Source organism: Scardinius erythrophthalmus, assembly GCF_964197995.2.
Source record: "Scardinius erythrophthalmus genome assembly, chromosome: 12".
Lineage (NCBI taxonomy): Eukaryota > Metazoa > Chordata > Actinopteri > Cypriniformes > Leuciscidae > Scardinius > Scardinius erythrophthalmus.
In genome coordinates, this window is record NC_138232.1 from 5,865,772 (window position 1) to 5,885,384 (window position 19,613).

General features: G+C 37.6%; 1 long non-coding RNA gene across 1 annotated transcript in view; it reads left to right on the forward strand.

Moving 5' to 3' along the window:
- The window catches only part of LOC308699373, a 63,352-nt gene extending 43,766 nt beyond the window's left edge, over positions 1–19,586 (forward strand). The window contains exons 7-11 of the long non-coding RNA XR_014031177.1: positions 4,432–4,526; positions 4,835–7,794; positions 7,960–8,040; positions 12,337–12,491; positions 17,822–19,586. This is a non-coding gene — a long non-coding RNA (uncharacterized lncRNA). The remainder of the gene's footprint in view (positions 1–4,431; positions 4,527–4,834; positions 7,795–7,959; positions 8,041–12,336; positions 12,492–17,821) is intronic.
- The last annotated feature ends 27 nt before the right edge of the window (positions 19,587–19,613 follow it).

A 19,613-nucleotide genomic window follows, 5' to 3' on the forward strand; every position in this document is an offset into this window, starting at 1 on the left:
AAATGTCTTAAATGATTGCATAATACTTTCAGGGTTAACAGATTTTCTAGTGATAAAGTATGTTTATGAGCTGGTAAATTCATAAAATGATCCAAAATAAAAACTTTATTAAAACTAAATGCATAAAATTATCTCATGATGGGAACACCTAAAAAGTTCTATATCTGAAACGATTTATAGTTCTATATAGAACCTTTTCTTAATAACAGTGTGTTTTCATTTTAACACGACTTTTACAAATGAAAACGATCCATACTGGCATTTCAGAAGCGGTCTCCGTCCACACTGCATGACCGAAAATGCAAGTCACATGACTATTCATGCACACTAGGCATGCGCGTACAAGCGGAAACCGTTGCCGTTTTTTGCCGATTGCTCTAATAATAGCTTGCATCTTTCGATATAGGCAGCTGCAGTATTATAAAATGCAGAGTTTAACTGCACAAAGGCTGCTTATAAGGACAACAAAGTGAGCAAAGCTTGCAGTTCTGCCTCCATGTTATTGTTTACACGGTCGTCGAGGCTGAACTGTTGCAGAGCCGTTGAGAGACTCTGGTCTGTTATTGTCGTGTTCCGGTAGCGTAATGGTCATATGATAGGGGCTTGGCGAATCGGTGAAGGATACGCAATGATCCAGAAGACCCAATCAAGGAGCAAATGTGGGCAGTCGCTAGCCTGGCTAACGTTAGACCTCGTCTCATAGAGAGCCTAAGTCCCTCCCCTTCCGGTAGACCACCATGGGACCTTACTTCGGAAAAATATTGTATGGTAGTCAATGGCGCGAGACAACAAATATGTTGATCTCGTTTGAATTGTGCCCTGAATTACACATATGATGTTTATCAATTTGAAAGATACATTTTAAAGTCAAGAAAGTCGCAGTTTGATGTAAAACTGTTGAGGTATAAGACTGTGAAAATACGTAATTACAGAGACTACAAACCCAAAAGGCGCACATGTGACGTCATACCTTTTCTCTCAATGAATGAAGCTAACTTTACTGAAGCTAACGTCTGTCATTTTTTCTATAGTCTTACCTTATAATCGTAACGTTATGCCGTCATGCCTGAATGTTTTGTACCAGACTGCACACATACGAGCAACGGATCTTGTGACGTACATAGTGCGAGACGAGAGATGTAGTTCATTGAGCGATTTTCACATAAAACTAAACGTTACTCTTCTGTTTTATGACAAACTGCGACTTCTTGACTTTCATAATTATCTTTTAAATTGACAAACATCATATGTGTAATTCAGCACACAGATCAGACGGAATAAAAAGATAAGTTGTCTCTCGCCATTGACTACCATACATATTTTTTCCGAAGTAAGGTCCCAGGAGCCGGAAGCAGAGGGGCGGGACTTAGGCTCTCTATAGAGACGTGGTCTGGGAACCACATGTTAATTTTCTCGTATTTGAGGCGTGGTTTACGAATGCCCAGAGGCGTTTATTGGGCGCTATGAATGTCTATCAAATGCGCCTGTACATAGCTCATAGCCAATCGTTTCAATTATACCAGATGACGAATGTAGAGCGACAGAAATTCGACGAGGAAGAAGACGAAATAAACTTGCGTTCTAAACTACTAAGAACACTATCTAAGGCTGCATCGAAAGGTAACTTCGTGGCTGATGCCATGTTGGATCCATAGATACAAACAAACTGCTTCGGTGTGTCGCATAGACGTCGTCATCGTCTTGCTGCTCCCTCCCCATTCTGTGATTGGTTCCCTTTTTGAGGGGAAAATCTGGTCCATGGTGTCCAGGCTGCCTAGCAGCGTGAATAAAATTGCGCTGTGCGGAAGGCAGCATGGGGGAACCCAGGCTAGGCAGTCACGCCTTTGTTTTCAAAAGTTTCCGTTTTGGCCCGTCTACACTGACACGACCTTTAGTTTTCAAACTAAAACGGGGTCTGCAGCGTTTCCAAAAGTCTCAGTTTTTGAGTGTCAAAATCTCTGGAGTAGTGTGGATGCCAGGCGTAAACGCAGCAAAGGTTTTACGCACTAGCGTAAACAGGGCCTACGAGTGTGGACATTCTCCAGAATTACAGTTTGGAACATCGTCAGGGTGAATTTCTGTTTTTGTGTATCCCTTTAAGGATGATGTGTTTTAGCCAAACCTTGTACATCAAGCTCATGGGCACGAATGGGTTAATTTGGCCTAGCTGATTTATAGTATAAGGCTCTGTAAATAAGATGTCTTTTGCAGCCAGTCATTAAGTGAATGATCTGTTTTCATCCGCAGACCTGACCCTTTGTATTTCCATATGTAAAAATCCTCTACAGAACGTTCTGTAATTATGCCTTTTACTCGCCACCGCTTCAGACGAACTATAAATCACGCAAAACACAACTGCGTCTGAGGAATGTGAACTGGTTTGCCCCACTGCAGACACACACACAGATACACAGATGCACTCTCTCCTCTTACACATTCACGCACTCCGGCACATATATATATATACTGTCCTTTTGTCTCGTTTGACGTCCCTCAGCTGTCCACTGTCACTCACCCCATTTCATGCTGCTGTCACAGGACATTCTCCCACAAATCTCCCACACACATGTTCCCTCCGACACACGTGACAGAAACACACAGCACGTGCATTCAACTCTGACAAGTCTGAAGTCGACATAAAATTTAAATTGACCACATGTTTCTGTTCTTATAGACCTTATTCAGAGCAGCGCCGTGACAGGTATGAAAGCGAGGTTGTGTGGGATAGACTTAAGAGATAACATCCACTGTATAAAGCTATATAAAGCTCCTAAATCACTTTCCACAGATCATGTGTTCTGGAGGTTTTTGTCTTCTGAAATTTCTTGGAAAGATATTTTTGCAGTGTTTTGTCTGTAGAACAATCTAAAAACACATTAAATAACAGTACAACCCACTGAAGAGATGAATGTCTGTCTCTCACAGCCTCGCTTTCATTCAAAGATGGCGCTGCTGTGAATAAGGTCTACTGTAAATGATTCACTGGTGAACATTATTAAAAAAAAAATTATAATTTGTCTTAATAATCTTTATTTTTGAACTCGCTCTGCCTCTGTAATTCTGGAATGGAAATGCCCGCTTTTTATGATCCGATTCATTTCCGATGGATAAATTAAAATGCCATCCTAAATATTTTCTTGTTAAATATTTTATTTTAGTCAGATTACAGAAGTGAAATGAGTTTGGTTGGGGGTTTTACAAACAGCATATTTTGATTTGCTTATGATTTGTATAAAATAATTTGATTTGAATTGAATTTTTCAAACTGTGAATGCGAAGAAACAAGATTTCTTTTGAATATTCAAATTTAACGTACTGTGAAATCAAACATTCTGAAACAGAATTGCTTTAAAATTTGCATTAATCACTCTGAAAAAAAATACCTTTTTAGTCAATACTTTTGTCTGGTTTTCCACTAGAATAGTCTAAACACCTTTAAAACAGTGGTAAATTTACATGAGAAGCAAAGCAGCATAAGATATTATGAATTAACTTTTTTTTTCTTATCCCATTAGCAAATTATTAATATTATAAAGCATAAATCTTGCTAAATTTAGTGTGGGTGTGCTTAAAAGGAAGAAGAAAAAAATGCCAGTGGGGTAAGAGAAATGCAGTATATGAATTTAGAACGAGTTGTTTTACCTGAAAACCTAATTTACTGTGACATGCTTGAAATTTGGCATCGAGCATTCATGGAACTATATCTAAACATCAAGGAATTCTATCTGACCAAAATGTGCTCGTGTCACATGAGGACTCGTTCTGACTAGCCTCTATGATAGGGTTCTGTGTGCCACATGGTCAATATAGAGAAATCCAGCTTCTCAGAAAGAACTTCCTAGAATGGATATAAAAGCAGAGCTGGGACTTACTATCTTTGTATTTCTGCATTTTCATCAAGCTGGCATTCATACAATGACCCGATCAATCCAATTCACTTCCAAACTACACACACATATGCAATCATTTGAACTCGGTCTCGTGTTTGTCCTCTCCACAGAAAGTCATCTGGCCTTGAAATCATATAGTGATACGTCAGCCACCAAGCAAACACACACACACATGCATATCAATCACCAGGGAATGTAAACCAAGCTTTGCTGAGCAGTTTAATCATGTACTACTGAACTTTGTCCCAGTATTTAGTAGGAGATCTTGGTCCCTTTAATTCAGTGACATGTGTATCTCATGGATACTTGGAAAGACATTAATTGTACTTTTAAATATATATATTACCTATATGTGTATATTCAGACCTGAGGCAAAACAGATTGAGTCGTAAACATACTTCACGTTCTGCTCTCCACCATCTTTATTTTGCCATCAGCTTTATTTGAATAAATTTGAATAATCCCCTGTAGGCAAATTGTTCTGTTTCTTGTCACATTCCTGTGTGTTGAAGAGCTTATCATGTTTTTATGATCTCTGCAGGTGTAGGAACAAGCTGAAGAAACTGAGAAATACATGCCTGCGGTGATCCTGAAAATGTCCATGATCCAGTGTTTCCCACTGGAATGAATATACAGGTGAATCACATGCTTTAAGAAATTAGAATTAAAAGAAAGAAAGAAGTGTTCAGCCTTACTTTACAAGTTTCATGACAATTATGGACATTTCACCCCCAATTTCCATTACTGTAATGCATCTGGAGGTTTTTTTTTTAACAACTCCCATGATTCAAACGTCATCATACTTTGCAGTAAGATGCGTGGGGGCTGAAAACACACTTTTGAGACCACTGAAGTGCATCTAACCACCTGCCTGTAGTGAGACATTTGCACCTTTGCAGTTTAGTCATATCACTCTTGAAAGCAACCCCCCCCCCTTTTTTTAGCCGTTTCTCCATAGGTAAAACAAAGAAAAGCCCCCTCGGCCTGAGAGAATAACAGAGGGATGGAATGAGAAAGAGAGCGAGTGAAAGAGAGTGAGTCATGAGTGCAGCTTTGAACAACAAGGGGAAATCCTCCATTTGAGAGGCATGCGCTGTGGAAACACTCATCACTCATAGAGGTAACGGAACCGGAGGCCATGCACAAACCAAAACCTTTAGCCATTTTTCTGGAGAACGTCGTCTTGACGCCGGTAGCAATTTTAACAGTAAACGCAAACGGCGTTTCCTGAACATTTAAAGATGCTAAAAGGCTTTTTGATGTTTTTTAGAAAGTTCAAGATCTGACCGCCTAGGCGCCTACAAAGTGCATGAACATAATCCTGATTGCTATGCATGTTCTTGTGAAATGTGACTCGAGTTCTTCTTTGAGCGATTCAAATTTGTGGTTGTTCACACTGAAGTACTTGAAGCGCATCAAGAAATCAGCGAGGCCCACACAATGTAGTTATTTAGGGAAATTTCACATGAATGTCATATGTAGGTATTCACCCCGTACTTTCTGTTGTAGCGCTTGAGCTAGCACTTTACTCACAGGAAACTCAGGGGAAGCTCCCCATCTGGCTTTAACATAAAAAAAGGAACGTTTCCTGACGTTTACCAGTGTTTCTTTCACGTCTGTCTCATTTGCATGATTTCCACCCTAATGTTAAAATCAGTGTTTATAGGCCCAAAGACTTACAATTACATAATATAATTTGATTTAATCTGCTTCAACAGAAGTCAACAGGAACAGGAAGTACATGTTTTTGAATGGTTTTATTTGATCATTATGAGAGCACTAATTTAATTAATTTGAGTTAATTGAGTTTGTCAAATCTAGTATTTATACTGGGTGCAGAGAATACAAACTCCATGGACCTATTTTCTTGGAAAAATGTATGCAGAGTGGGAATAAAATGTTGCAGAAACAAATATGTTTTAGTTCAATTGTAGATGTATCATGTATTTCATGAGCATTTTTAAAAAAGTAAATATTTAGTAATCATGAAAATATACAATAAAATGTGACTCGTAGTCTAAATGTCGAAATGTCTACTGACATTACTGTTCAGGAGTAATATGGGCTAAAAAGACATCTAATAAAGTCAGATGTAAAATAACACTGCATAGTTTATCATAGATAGATTTGAAGCTTATAAAAGCCAAAATTATTCATTCAAGAGCTGCGACTGATTTTCTCTTTGCCTTTTGTTGTTTGATTCACATTAATGGAGCAATCGTCAGCAGGATTAGGCGGCGTTCACATATCGCGCCTAAAATTGAATTGACGAAACAAATACAACGCTTGCTTAGAATAAACAGACCGATACCGTCCGTTGGTGTGGAAGGAAATATAGTTATGGATATAGTTATCGTTCTTGGTGTGAACAGGGCTTTATGTTTTCATCTTCTCTCTATAAAACAGATACATTTTTACATTGATTTTAACTTGTTTGATGTTTCTTAACAATACAGTATAAAACTTTAAGCTGAAACGACACATATAGAACCCTTTGGCTTTTAAATGTGTCCATTTAATGTATTAACAAAGCTCTTGTGAATCCATAAAGTTGCTCCAACAGTAAACAAATGATGCTACATATTTATAGACGGAGGTGTCAAGTGTGAAATCTTAGCGGATGTCTTAACACAATGAGGTCAAGAACAGGTGGGTTAATATAATTCCCTATATTATGGGAATGGCACACTTTTACATCCTGATGACTGTTTGGTTGAAATCAGAAGATTATGAGTAATCAACCACCTGAAGCTCCCACCCTTTTACCAGAAGAGTTCAAAGAGATCGGGTTAACTGTGTGTGTGTGTGTGTGTGTGTGTGTGTGTGTGTGTGTGTGTGTGTGTGTGTGTGTGTGTGTGTGTGTGCGTGCTGAGTGTGTTATGATCTACCATCAGTCCAATCATCTAACCAAGTCTGACTGTCTTCACAGTTGATTGTGCATGACAAGAAAAAACATCCAACTAATAATATCAATCACCACCAGTAAAACTGGTATGAAAATGAATGATCTATGAAGCTCTGAGACTTTCAATGAGCTCATTAATGGTGTTGTGGTGTCTTATGATCCCTGTGCTTCTGCACTTACTGTATCGGTCAGATCATGCTGAAGGTAGAGATGAGTTGTCAGACACCAACACACGTACAAGGGGAAGCCCCCTAGCAAAAACAAGACTTATCATCTGACATACATGACAGAAATGGAAGTTTTCAGCTCAAAAACACCCACCCATGAGGCCCAGGTTAAAATTAGAGCTCATTTCTGAAAAAATTTGCCTTTTTAAAGGGGCGTCATGTATTCTCTCTCGCTAAGTCAAGTATCGGTAGTATCATTGGTCATACTTAAGGTTAGGGATTTAAACAAATCCTAAGTATTAATATAATAAAGGTATTAACTCGTCCCACAATGCGCAATAAAACGACCAAACAAAAATGATAGACTTGCAATGCAGAGTCATATGGGGACCTTAGATCTTTTGTCTTGGTAAGCAGCCATGTAGAACACCCTAGCAACACCCTGGCAACCACCCAGAGCACCCTAGTAACAACACAACAGCCTGGCATCATGACTAAGTTTTACACAGGCGAACTACTTTTGTGTGTGTTAAACAATCACAACTCGTGAGTTTTGCGTAAAACTATGTACAGATCTGCATGGCAATGGTCTTACTGATGTAAATGGTTTTAACCATAACTATATTATTGCAAAGTAATAGTGATGGAATGGTTAGGAGATGTTACTATTTTCATCTAAACTGCCTTTTTTTGGTCTCCCAGATTTCACAGAGCTTTTCTCAAGGCTTCTATTTTCAGGCTTGTTGGCTAGTCACAGACCACACATGCTGGAGAACGCTAAATTACAGCGAAACAAGGGCAGAGCGTCTTGTGTAAGCAGTTTTTCCTTGAGGTAATTAAAAATGTCACATAAGGGCTTCATTATATAGCCAAAGTTTCCTGATGAGAGGAATGCATTTACAGCAAAATAAAAAAAAAAGCATGCAAGTTGGAATTTGAGGCTTTTTTTAGGTCCTTTTTTAAGCTCCTGACACTGACAGCTCCACTTTCACTGTAGCCTACAGAGAACCTCTGAAATCCTGATAAGCTACTGCTTTTGTGGCCGGCCGAAGAAATAAAGTCATATTACAGCATGAAGGTGAGTAAATCATGACAGGATTTTTTACTTTAGAAAGAACTATTCTTTTAAAGTAAGCTAAATAAGATTTAATCATATTCAGTCTATATTCCCGGAGTGAAACACAGACTTGGATCTAGATTCTCTGACCCCTCCTGTCTCTGAGTGGTTGTTATTTTCCATTTGTGTCTTCATGTACAGTATGTCTCTGTACTTCTATGAATTTTCCTGGAGTGTGGTCCACGTGTGTGGGATCACCCCTTGCGTCTGGTAGGCTGGGATGAAGGGCTTTTCTCCGCCCCCTGTGTTCAGCCCCTCAGTGTCCACATGAGCACATACTGTACATACAGAAGGTCGCCTCTTCAGCTTAACCAGAGAGAGTTGAGTTTCTAGGAAAAGCCTCACAGAGCATCTCCATCCTAGCCAATGTTTAACAGGTGCCATTGCTGAACAAAAACAACAGTGAGGAACTCATTGACCCCAGCTCACTGTGCTTTCTAAACTGTTTAATCCAAACTTTGTGTTTTAGAAACAAAGAAGGAGAGGAGATGGAATGACTGTCTAGTCTCTTGAATTTAATGTTATTTATGTATTTAATTCACTTTTATATTATTTTATTTGTAATTATTTATTAATCATTTTTATTTTACTAGGTTTTTATTTTTAATTATGTATTCCTATTTTGGTTTTCTTATTAAAGGCACACTTTGTAAGATTTTTTGGATTAAAATATCCAAAAACCACTAGAACAATGTTATATATTTTGTTGATTTGTGTACTTACATTATCCCAAATGATAATATCTAAGAATGTTTACATCCAGGGAAATGAGCAGTTTTAACCAGGACACAAGCCGTATTTTGTAGAAACCATGGAAATACCAAAGACGCTTTAAAATATGATGTGTTTTATTAGACAGGTGAGCAACTGTTTGGATACATTAATCGACAGAAAATGAATCATTGTTATACAGCTCAACACGGTTAGTCTTTTTTGTTTAAATCTCGTTTTCTTGATTTACTGCGAGTACCATATTTACCATGCCTAATATCGATCTAGCTCACTGCAGTGTGCAACAAGTGTCACTTCAGTTTATTTTTTTAACTAATATTTCACTTAAGTACTTTTACTTAAAAAAGTCACCAAAAAAAAAAGTTAATTTTTTTGGTGGGTAAAAAAAAAAAATCCTAACATTGAAAAGGGAACCTGAGACATATCTAGTAGGAGGCCATTTTGTTACACAACAATGCCGTTTTGGGGGCTTGAAAATGCTAACTTTTGAAAATAGGTTTGAAAGCTGCACGTTTTTGAAACCGATGCCGTCAGCGTCTCAATTGTAAATTTGTGTACACGGTGACATTATGCGCATGCATATTAAAGGAACACTCCACACATTTGCATTAAGCTTTGCATTGTTAGAAACCCAGTCATACTATTGAATGGTCGTGCAACACTCTCTTATTTTCCCCTGAGACGGGAGAAATCCGTATTTACCTCTTACACTTCCTCCCACAATGACATAAAAATCATCATTTTGCGTCATTGTCGGAGGAAGTGTAAGAGGGGGGGATTTCTGTTGAGACTACAAGCACTAGTTCCCACCCTTTCAAACCCGCCCATAGGGGGTTGGACCTAATGCGCTAACAGACCTATCACAGATCAGTGCGAGTGCGCTTGATTTTCCAATGCCATCCTCTTTTTCCCGGACATGTCCAGCCATCGAGATCGTCCAAAATGTCCGGGATTCGGCTTTTGCTTTCTGCGGTCGCCATTCATTGTTTAGATGCACACCTTTTTTTTCAATCTAGCTGAATTCATTCCGATTGGTGAATCTGAATGTAGTGTTTACATGAACGCTAAACAAGTGATCGGTTGATGTGCGTTTTAACATTGCTAAGAAAATTCCCACTTCTCCGTGAGAGATGCGAGGCCGTTCTCCCGCACCCCTCAGCCTCGTCCTGCTTGCCACAGTAAACATGATGAATGGCAACTGTAGAACGCAAAAGCCGAATCCCGGACATTTTGGGCGATCTCGAAATCCAGGGCAAGCTCATCACGGTGACTCGCTAGTAGCTTAGCTTTGTTGTTGTCAACTGCCCTCTCTTACCGGTAGGCGTGGCCTCCTAGGGCAGTGAAGCAAGTGCATTCTGGGAGTTGTTGTCTTTCATCCACATAAGCCAAAAAAAACATTTTCTGGCTTTTCTTAGTCTAGAAAGCTCAAAATTCAAAAATAATTTCACATTTCTTCTACATAAATGACCTATTTTAAATACACATTCATCTTTCCAGAGGTAAAGTGTCCCTAAGTGTTTAGTCTATAGGCATAGTGTTTCTTCATAAAGTGACATCGGCAACTACTGGCCTGGCATGGATAATACAGTGTTTTTAGTCGAGCGTTTTGACAACGTTGTCGTCTGTACGCAAAACTTTTCAGTTTTTAGAACATCATTGACCTGTAAACGTACCCTTAGCTTGCAAATGATGCTTTTCGTGCAAGTTTTACCTACACACATGCACTAGCATTATGTAACGGCACGTTCTCACAGTTGTTCAGTTGGTGTCTTGACGAAGTATAGATATGTCCCTGAGGTGGCGTGCAGAACTGAGATTACATTGACTGTGCTGACATGCAGTTATAATTAGTTTCAAACAGCAACTGCTCTTGAATTCTTTCACACACTTTCTCTTTTCCTCTTTCTCCCCTCATACACCTTGACCCTCCGTAGCGTTCTTGGGGGAAGGGATTAAAGCCTGAGAAGGGGGTTGGAAGGGGCAGAACAATTACCCTGTCGAGGCGTTGGGCCAGACCCCTGCAGGTAGAGCTGACAGGCCGAGACCTCAGGCTGTCATGAGCTATTAACTAGGCAGAGACGGCCAGAGAACACACACACAGATGGATGAACTAAACAAAGAATAGCTTTTTTTTTTTGGTCTATAGCTATGTTCAGCATCCTACTTGTACTTATTTTCTACATTCTGCATGCCAGGCTGCACAGCAAATATCCATAAATGCAATGCACTCTTCCTTTTCAACATGACAAAAGAAATAAAATAACAGCTGAAATGTTTGATTGTTTTTAAGCACACACTATGTACTATAAATGTGGAAATTGCCTCCATTAAAGAATGACTTACCTTTGAACAAATATACTGGGTGTGTGTGTCAACAGAATGATGCAAAGCTCTAAAATCATGTGCAACTATTGCACACACACAAACACACGTGGACCATAACAACTTCCCATGATAGTGAGCGGAAAAACATAATGCTTTGCATTTATTTATTTTTTTTCATTGCATTGCACTTGTTTTACTATGACAACACAAACAGTATCTTTCTCCCCTCTGTCACACCTTCTCTTTACTTCTCTTTTCTTCTCTTTGCTGTACGTTTCTTGGCTTCTTCCTCTTTCTAAATTCCTAATTCTGAAATCTAATGTACAAAAACAATAAATGTGTCTTTTGTTCATTTTCTTCTCTCACTGTGCTCATTAACCTGTTTTACCCACAGAAGAGTTTAACTCAGAGGAATAAAAGGAAAGAATGCTGTCGCAGTAATTTGACCAATAAAGAGGATTTTACCACTTTTTTGTCTACCTGTAACCTTAAACATGCAGACAACCTTTATTTATTATTATATTTATTTATACTGTACTTATGCTGTAATATGTTTTTCTTATTTTTCAGTAGAACCCATAGGGCAAAATAGAAATCTTGCTTGAGGAAATATATTTTTGAATTAATTTTGTTCAAACCTTCAAATGCCAAAATATATTTAAAAATGTACTGAAGTGGAAAGACAATATACATTTCCATGTCTATACATGTCTTAAAATACATTTTAAATAAAAAACTAAATGTATTTTTATATATTGATAGATTGAAAATATATAAAAATAGGCATAAATATAAATAAATATGAAGTAATTATGAAAATATATTTATGTAAATATATTTAAAACCGATACGTCTGTGTGCGTTATTTATTGTATACTTTTATTATTATTATTAAATCTGCTATATTATATATTTTGAAATCTAAAATTATTATATTATATATATGAATTAAGTTTTTAAAACTTTTAAAAACTTTTAGTTTTTAAAACTAAGGCCTGAGGATTAAGCCTGGTCTGTGAAACCAGGCATATGATTTTTAACCCTTGTTGTTGTTTTTTTTTTTTAGTTGTTTTTTTTTTTTTACCCCACTGGCAAATAGTTGTTTTTCTATTTTAAACTTTACTTTTTTTTCACATGTATGCTTAAAACAGGATTGTATATGTACCCTAACCTCTGCATGTGTATGTACATGTGCTGCAGGACATTCTTGAGATGACAGACAGGCACACCTACAGGAGCTCGGGGGGTGAAGCCCCCCACGGCGAAGGAAACGGCCCGAGGAAAGGCCTCATGCTGAAGGGAGAGGGGCCCGGCGGCTCCTTTAACAATGGAAGTTCTTGGAAGATTCTTGGAAGGTCTTGTGATTTACGATTCATCTTTTTTCATAATATGCAGCATGAACGGCACTTTACTCTCAGCTCACTGTGAAACATGGAGCAGTTTCTCAAATAATGAGGTGTTTTGCGTGTACGATACCCGTGTGACCCAACTGACTGAACAGCATTTTGGCGCCCTTAGAATATTAAAAGAAATATATTGTGTAAAGCAGCTAACATGTCAACACAAGCTTTTATTATCCCTTTGTCAGTCGAAGCCTTTATGTGGAATAATCTTTCCGACACAATTTGACACACTTGGAGCAATCCACATAAATTCCATTAATGTTTAAAGACACCCTATCTGCTTCTACGCCTAATTACCCTGGCACTCCTCTCACTGTGACTGGACTCTCATTATGCTCCGGGGGCATGAAGAAAAGGAGGTTTAACATCCACAAAAGAAAGAGCCTTCTTATGTCCAGGAAAGTGGATAAACAATGACCTTTAACCTTTGGTGGATTAGGCTTCATTAGGGGGTGACCCTAAACCTCTGTTCACCCGTACGCTCATCTATCTGGGATTAGTGATCTCTGACCAGTAGGTCTATGGGCATTTAAAAGCAAATAGTGCTGGTAAACAATTTAACTTCATCTACATCATTCATATAATACTCATGGTTTCTTGTTATTTTCATTCCACTCAGTCTAGATAGGTTGGCTAGTTAGTTGTGTACATCATTATGCAGAAAATTATAACGAAATACAGGAATAAATGTTTCTATGTACATAAAAATACATTTGTATTCCATCAGTTGTCCCAAAACAAGGCAAAGAATGACAGGGATTTGAGATCCATTGAGTGCAAATCATTATGCACTTAAATTAGGATTAAGATAAAGCCACTTTGTTTCAGAATTGCTGTTAATTCTTTGAAAAGGTTCATCTTTGTGACAACGAGTTGATAAGATTATCAGTCAATAGTTTATGTTCTATCTTGGCTATTTTCTATGTAAAAAAAAAAAAAATATATATATATATATATATATTTCAAGTTTCTATGTATTGCTACTTTGACCTAGGCTACATGTTAATCAGTAAAACACTAGTGAACAGTCCCTATCTTAACCATCTAGAAGATAACTTGCATGGCAATCACGGCATGTATTCGTTAGGGACATAAAGTCAGTTGTTTGACAGTATCATGTATATTTTATCAGTTGTATTGATGAAAGTGAAATAGTGTGCCATGTAGCAAGCCGTATTGTGTTCCTTAAATGCTATTCTGAAGACCAAACATATTATTAATTATAGCAAATGGTTCACACCCATTGTTCTGTTGGTGTGTTTGACATAGAGGCCTATAAATGACAAAGAATATAAGATCATAAAGAAAGAGTAATGTTTGTTTCATGGGCATTGAGATGCACAGAGCACCATAGCAGTGTCGAAGTCAACATGAAACAGTCTTTGAATGGCGTTTTACTTTAGCAGTGTAGCATATTTCAGGTAGATAAGATCTCGGATGTGACTTTTTCTCAATGTGTTTTAATTGGATTGTAAAAAGCGATTTCTTTATGGCAGTTGGTTGGAAGGGAGGGTTTGGAAAAGTTGATCTTTTTTTAAAAGATTACAAAAACGACATGTAAATGATGAATCATGCACAACAATGTGCATCAGTAGGGTTCATTTTTACTTTGTTGTGTTCATGGTACTAATATTGCCAAATTATATTTCCTAAATTAAAGAGATTACTCACTTATGATGTTCCAAACCTGTAGGATTTCTTTCTTCTGCAGTAACACAAAAAAATTACAAAATCAGTATAAAAGTACTTTTGTGTTCTGCAGAAGAAAGTCAAACAACTTGTGGAACAACATTGGGGTGAGAATTTATGGGTGAACTATCCCTTAAAAGGCAGGAATACACTATAAAATACTATAAATACAGTAATACACTATAAAAATTACTTTTTAAATCGGAACAGATTTTAAAACACTAGACTTGCTGACTTTGTAAGTGGTTACAGAGAAAAATGGGCATTATACTTAATAGTCTCGCATAGCCAGACCTTCAGACTGATGGTAGAAGGTCTGGAGTCCAGAGCAGCTTTCATTGGCCCAGGATCGCCCAGAGGCCGTTTGACTGACGTGTAAAGCAACCAATCACAGTTCATTTTGTTCCGCATCATGTTTAGAGGAGTGAAAATGCAACGTCGATGTCCCTACAATAACAGACAGGTGTGAAAAACTCTTAGACGTATTTTAAAGAGCCACGAACTTGACATACTTCACATACATTCGAAAATCCAGGGTTTAGTTCATCCTGATAAGCGCACATTGTCACAGTTGTAAACATGATGGCGTTCTTCTTCCATGAGGGGGTTTGCCCTCCGAAACACTTTCGAGACAGATTTAAATCCGATCACAAAAATCACTTCATGAGGTGGTTTGAGACGCATTCCAGATGAAACTGGACAAGTGTAAATGCATCTGGTTGTTAGCAAGATGTGTAAATTTTACTTTTCCCAAAATGGGAAAAAATAAATGCATGAGAGCAAGTTATAGGCAGATATGACCGTGCAACAGCAACACACATCGAAGATGAGTAGAAGATGAGTTGCTGAGTATCTCTTCAGCAAGCGACGCAAACTGCACGCAAATGAAACTGAAAATTCGCTGTTGCATCCTGAAGCTTAACACACAGTCATCTTTATTAAAAGTAGTGAGACTAAAATTTAATTTAAGATCAGATTTATATTTGTTTTGGCGAAGACACATTTGCGAAGACACAAGTGTAAATGGAAGAGTTTTAACAAATCCGATAGCTATCCGATCAGTAAAAAACGTTCATGGTGTAAGCAAGCCCGCAGACGAATGACAAATGAAAACAATGTGAACAATCAGCGCAAAATATCAAAAATGTTTGATTTCCCCCGACTGAATGGGATCCGAATGAGGCCGTGCTGATCATTCACTACTCGATTTTCAGTGAAATCGGTCAACTCTGACTGCTCAAAATCTGCAGACTGGCTCTGACTTTCAGAAACTATAAATCTGGGAAAATCTGGGCAGAGGTTGTGTAGTGTATTCAAACCTTAAGTAAACCATTACAATTAACGCTCAAATTAATGAATTGGTTTGAGTAGGACAAACTTAAATTAAACTAATTAGTTCAGTCAAATGAACTTTTATGAGTATTTAGCACTTTCTTTTTCTTTCAAGTTCACAGAACTGATATATTTTAAGTAAACTGAACTGTGTCATTGTTTTGAGTTTTATGAAATAATTTATTTTAATTTAGACGAACTTAAGTTCAACTGAAACTGGGCTGGGATTTCTATTTCCCAGCATGATTTGCCCATAGCACTCAAAAGGGGAGAGTAAATGTTGAAATTTAGTGTAATATAATGTGGGGTTTTTTTGTGCAAGATTAATGTTAAGTGGGAGATTTAGTAGTGATGTAATGCTTTGTTATGCTAATTTAGAATATTTTTTGTTAAAGTTGATTTTACGAGAGTGGTGCATGCAGCTTGGTTTGAGAGCAAGTATGTCTATTGTTAGCATGTTAGGATTTATTGAATTAGTTTGTTATAACCAGCTACGTTTATAATAACAAAAAAGTTCACATTGAGGTTACATGAAAATTTAAAGTTAAATTCATGTACTCAAACATTTCACGTTAAGAACAAGTAAAATGTACGAGTACAAAATAAACTTTGCTTAAACTTTGAATTTCTTAACTTAAAAATTTTGAGGTTTGAGTTTTGCCAACTTATTCGGGTTTACAGTGAATGGCCACTTAAAGACACTCTCTATTAAAAACTCCATTTGAAGACTGTGGTGTTTTGCAATGCCGGTTGTGAGCGCTGGGAAGATTGACCAACTTTAACCCTGTGGCTTGTGCGTGTTGTGTCTTCATAAATCAAGGGCTGAACACACACATGCATTGATCTCAAACTGTCCCCCAAATACTTTCCCAGCTCCACACGTTCATCCAGGACTGTCCCCTTCCCACATACCCCACAGGGTGTATCCTAGCCTCAATCAGATCTCACACCTGTCCTTGTCTACCACTCTGAAAAGCCTCACGTGTCAGCATAGCGTGTGGATCTCACTGGCTATTTGGCATTTTTGTGCCGATCCCTCGAGTACTTTTGAAACTGCTACCTCTCCAAAAGTCATTTTTCAGAAAACAGCCAGCTGTCATTCATATCTCAAAATCGAATTTATGTGTCAATCACTTTATTCTTTCCTGTGGCTCATTGCTGAAAATAACTCTGGGTCAATTGTGCATGTAAAATGCTTTCATAAATCAGATTTTAGCCCATGCTATATTATATTTTTGCATTTTTTTCTCTCTTTTTTTGCAAACAAAAATAGGTTTTAAGAACATTTTGCTAATGTAGGTTATTAAAACAAAGTCCATTTTTAAAAATGTTTTGTGGTTATGCGAACATTATGAAAGCGTTCCATTTTATAATTCTGCAAACATTATGGAATGTTACTTTTGAACATTCTGAAACAAGTATTAACATTTAAAAAACGTTAGAGGAACATTCCACAAAAATGTTTCAGGAAAAAAAAAAAAAAAAACATTCCATGACCAAAATATAAATGATGTTTTTGTGACTCACATTCTTAAAGACCAGATAACTTGGAACAAACATTCTATTAACGTTCCTGGAAGAATGTTTGCTTTTAACTTTGAGAGAGCCTTGTCAGAATATTAGTCAAAGTTCTGTTAGCTGGGATGCTTTCACTGAATGATTTCTTTGACATGAATTATTCTAATGAATGAATGCGTGACCTTTATGGTCATCGGCTCTTAAATCTGCTTTCATGTCTTAATGACAGTAGGAAGGCAGTGAAACGTCCCAGCGCAAACATGGCTCCCGTCTCTTGTCACCTTCCTGCGAGGGAACATATGGCCAGAGACACTTTAGTGTGATGAAAGCAAACACAACAGGGACAATCCACATCAGACCGACAGACTGAAGCCCAAACGCTGATAAAAAACATGAACAACAAGAAAAAGACAAAAATGTCACGCAGTCACAGATGCATATCTTGTATGTGTTTCAGCCATAATGGAAGATGTGCATTAAATAACAAAGAATTTTAAAGTGGATTCCACCTCTTGAACGAACCCAATAAAAAAGAACTACAGAAGTGAGTCAATTCCCCAAAGCCTCCTAAGGATGACTCCTCTGGTCATGTATTTACTGGATGGGTGGAAGCACCAGTTTTCAAAGAGAGATGGTTGTGTTGCTAAAGTAAACAGAGATTTTTATCTCTCTTCTTGTCTTTGTCTTTGTCTTTTTTCTATCATTTATGATCAGACCTGAGGTGATTCCCTGTGTTCTTGCAGGGTTCTGGTGTAAAGAGGAGCTTTAGAAACTCTCTGGAATCCTTGTCAGGATGTTTTGTTCTTCGCTGCTGAACAGCCCCGGGACACGAGATTAACGTGCACTGACGTGCGAGTCTTCAACCCTTCTACAGATGTTGCAACTTTCGATCTTAACGTTCAGAATGTTCAGCATGTGAAATGTTATGGTTGATGGAAAAGATACATTGAAAACTACATTTACTTGTTGAAACAGTTTTCATATGAAATCTGCACAGTTTCAGCCAAAGGCCCTTGAGAAATAAAGAGACGATGCTGGAAGCGCTTTCAGAACGGAAGAGGGTCTTTTGGAAGAGGGTGTTTTTCGTAAGGGTCTCGCTTTTACCGGCTTGGTCCCTTTAGCACCTCTCCGTCTACAACTTCAGAATGTTTCAGGGGCCAGTGGTCTAGTCTAGATGACAGAGCATTTGCATGTTTAAAGGCTGAATGCACCCTCGCTTTCATTCTTTCCTGAGCATCCATGACCCAACAGGTTTAAGCACAAAAGATGAAAGAGACTAAGTGATGGAGGTCTAAAACCCGTTCTGACACTTGTTGCATAACTGTCAGTCCTTGGCCTGGTCTTTTCTATCAGAAATACAATAAAAACAGGAATATTGTAAAATATGATTACAATTTAAAACAACTGTTTTAAACCTATTTTAAATGTCATTTATTCCAGTGACGCAAAGCTGAATTATCAGCATCATTACGTCAATCTTCAGTGTCACATGATCCTTCAGAAAGCATTCTAATATGATGATTTGATGCTTAAGAAACATTTTGGTTACACTTCATTGTTACGGTGTAATTATATATTTAAGTACTGAGTAATATTAAGCAACTACATGTACTTACTATAGGGTTAGGGTAGGATTTGGTGCATGTAATTATACATAATTTACTGTTATTACTATGGTAAGTACATGTAACAAGGACACTGTAAAATAAAGTGTTACCAACATTTCTTATTATTATCAATGTGGAACACAGTTGTGCAGATTATTGTTTTGTGTGGAAACCTTTCTTTTTCAAGAACGGTATTTATTGGGAATATAAATCTTTTGTAACATGTCTTTGCTTTTGATCTATGTAATGCATGTTTGCTGAATAAAAGTGATTTACCAGCATTTTACCAAGACCAACAATGTTAATTGAATCATACAACTGTGCTGCTCTTCAAGAGCCAATTAGAGAAGTAAGTCAAATATTTACCCAAAGTGTCACTGGCATCAAGTGTTTTTAAATGCTAGTTAAGAGTATGACTCTCATGTATACATTCAGATAATCGTAATGATTATGTAATGAGAAGAGACAGGCCCTCATAACTATAACACTTCAGAGGGTTGTGGTGGGAAAAGGGACAAATACATTAAACCAAATAGTAGGTTTACTGAGTTTAAGTATATGGTTTATGCTTTATGATTCAGTTTACTTTAAAGCAAGGCTTGAGCATGTAGGTTCAGTTATGGGATTGCGGTTTATATGGGCAAGTCGGTGCTACTGTATCAATATAACACTCCTACACTTTAATGTTTTATTGACCCGCTGCAATCAGGCCCTTTAGACTTTCAACAAAAGTCAAGCCAGCCACCCCCTCACCTTGACCCCAATTCCACCACTCAAACATTCCTTCTTTTCTTTAAAGCTTTGAGTCTTGTGCAACTCTTTGTGTGTGTGTGCCTGTGAAGAAACCACACCTTCAGATCATTAAATCATGTTGTTCTGATGTGATTTCATGAATGTTGCCAATAAAAAAAGATCCAAACACAACGAG